This window comes from Cebus imitator, unplaced genomic scaffold (assembly GCF_001604975.1).
Source record: "Cebus imitator isolate Cc_AM_T3 unplaced genomic scaffold, Cebus_imitator-1.0 Scaffold25, whole genome shotgun sequence".
NCBI classification, from domain to species: Eukaryota; Metazoa; Chordata; class Mammalia; order Primates; family Cebidae; genus Cebus; species Cebus imitator.
The window spans coordinates 5625530-5628355 of NW_016107340.1; the positions used below are offsets into that span (position 1 = coordinate 5625530).

Here is a 2826-nt window from a genome sequence, read left to right on the forward strand (position 1 = left end):
AAAAAAAAAAAAAAAAAAAGAGACATGAGAGAACAGTATACTTTCATTTTAGACAGCAGTACCAGCCTTTCTTAGTTATTTGAGTACTGGTCACATACACATAGTTTATTGTGTCAACAAAATAATACTGTCTCAACTTTCTGGAAAGACAAGTCTTAGGATAATTGAAACTTCAGGAGAAAATAGGTGTTGATTTCAAAGGTTAAAAAATCAGATTAAAAATTGTGGCCCTGGACCAACTTTCAATTTCCCCTCAAATTAGAGGAAAAAGATAATAGAGAATTGTTCTATTTTCTTACCCCTAGTGTTCACAATGTATAGATTACATGCAATAAAACTGTATTCAGTTTATCTGAGAAGATGGAATTCATCAACCCAATTTCATAGCTAGGGTATGTGTATGGGGGTCTGGCTGTCTTTAAGTGGGTGCTCGAACTGGTATCTAAGTTAAAGTGAAATTGCTTTTTAATTCATTGATTTAGATAGTACTTTCAGCTGTTCATTATATTCTGGGATGGTACTCACATGAGCTTGAAAGGAGCTATTGGCCCATTCTAGATAGGGTAGAAAAGAGTTTGGATTACTTTGAAAAACTAAGAGATGTGTTTGGTTAGCAAAAGAAGATGAAGTTGCAGTCAGAGGTACAAATTGGTTCAGTTAAGGAGGAAAAGTAATTGAATTGGAAACAACATGGAGATTGATGGTGGGTTGTCCCACATAACATGTAGAAACTAAATACTAGTCTTTAATGAATATCTACTAGCTTGAAATCTCATTAGGGAAAAGAGTTTTCTCAATGTATGAAGTTATTAACCAAGAGCATTGAAAAGCTGAGACAACATTTTTGTCAGTAGAGACTTGCATTTCCCAAACCTATCAAACCTTGAAAACTTAAACATAGTAATTTATTGAAGGCGTTCCCATAGACTCCTATGTGTCGTGTACTCAGATTAAAGGAGGTAGTGAAAATGAACTCAGATGAATTAAGTGATTGAAATTTTTATTTATATTGTTTAATATCAACAAATATGTAGATAAGACACATTTGTGATAAGACAAATGGAACAAAAGTCAGCGATTATAATTTTTAGGCAAAATGAAACCATTGGCAATTGATAAGCATTGCTTATAGGACCAAATGTAGATCCAGTATTGTGCATTATTGCACCAGGGTATGTCTTGTGACTTTTCTCAGGTATAAACACAGTTTTCTCAAGGCATTTATACATTTTTTACATAAAATGAACAACTGTGTCACTGTCAGGTTTACCTAGAATTTTTTATCAGAAGTATTTCAGATTTTGGATTTTGGAGTATTTGTATTATGCCTACTATTTGAGTGCCACTAATCCAAAAATCCAAAATGCACCAGTGAGCATTTCCTTTGAGTATCATATCAGTGCTCAGAATGTTTCAGATTTTTGGATTAAGGATGCTTAACCTGTATATAGGAAGAGACTTACTTAGGCAAACTTCAAAGACTCATGTACTACTTACACATAGTTTTTTTTTTTTTAGCTTTGTCTTTTGTTTTAAGACAGAGTCTCCCTCTGTCGCGGCCCAGGCTGGAGTGCAGTGGCACAATCTTGGCTCATTTTGGCGTCTGCCTCCTGGGTTCAAGTGATTCTAGTGCCTCATCCTTTGGAATAGCTGGAACTACAGACGTGTGCTGACAAGCCTGGCTAATTTTTCTATTTTTAGTAGAGATGGGGTTTTTCCACATTGCTCAGGGTAGTCTCAAACTCCTGGCCTCAAGTGATCCTCCTGCCTCAGCCTCCCAAAGTACTGGGATTAACAGGTGTGAGCCATGGTGCTCAGCCTTCAGTTGGTTTTTAAATGTTTTGCTGACTAAAATATTAAGAGATTGCACTTGTCCATTCATAATAGTAGGAATAGTAAGTCGCTACAACTTTTCTAGAATTCTTACTCAACTCTTCACAGAATGCATAGAGAAATGACATACTTGGTGAGTTATATAAAAATCTAGTGGAGGATCCAAGATGGCCGATTAGGAGCAGCTCAGGATTGCAGCTCCCAGTGAAAGCACAGAGGGTGAGTGGATGCCGCATTTCCAGATGGATTTTTATTCCCCACAGACCAGGAGATTCCCAGGTGCAGAAGCCCCATGGGTCGCCAGTGCGGCTGGTTTGGCTGGTGTGGCTGCTTTGCCGGTGCCCTGGGGCGGCAGTTTGCCGTAAAAAATACACGGGTCCAGGCATTGTTTTAGCTGGCGATTGGAGCTCCAGGAAGGCAGAGTTGCCCATTAATCTGATTAAAAAGGGGACTGAAACAGGGAGCCAGGCCAGGAGATTCCCAGGCAAAAAAATGCCGCAAATCTCAGTGCTGCTATTTCAGCCGGTGCAGTGGGTCACCACATGGGAAACCACACAGATCCCGGCACCTTTTCAACAGGCGACTGGAACACCTGGGAGACAAAAAAATAAAAAGACTCTGAGGCAGGGAGCCAGGTGATCAGGCTCGGCTGGTCCCACCCCCACAAAAAAACATCAATAGGAAACGCTCTGGGTTGAGAGTTTCACAGCAAGCACAGCTGAACCCAGGAAGGTCCAGCTCTGTGGGGGAGGGGCGTCTGCCATTACTGAGGCAGTCCACCACTACGGAGATAGTCAGCCATTGCTGAGGCAGCCTGCCATTGCCGAGGCAACCCACCACTACAGAGAGAGTCCGCCATTACAGAGATGGGCTGGCTTTGCTGAGGCAGTTCTAACTACTCCCATATAAACAGGACTGCAGGGAAGTTCACATGGCAGCTGCGCGGAGCCCACAGCAGCTCAGCAAAGCCTCTGCAGGCAGACAGTGACTAGG

At 41.3% G+C, this 2826-nt stretch overlaps 1 protein-coding gene across 1 annotated transcript in view; it reads left to right on the forward strand.

The window, feature by feature from the left end:
- Window positions 1-2826, forward strand: part of GMPS (guanine monophosphate synthase) — a 79036-nt gene that overhangs the window by 15401 nt on the left and 60809 nt on the right. The gene's annotated exons all lie outside the window — the stretch shown is intronic.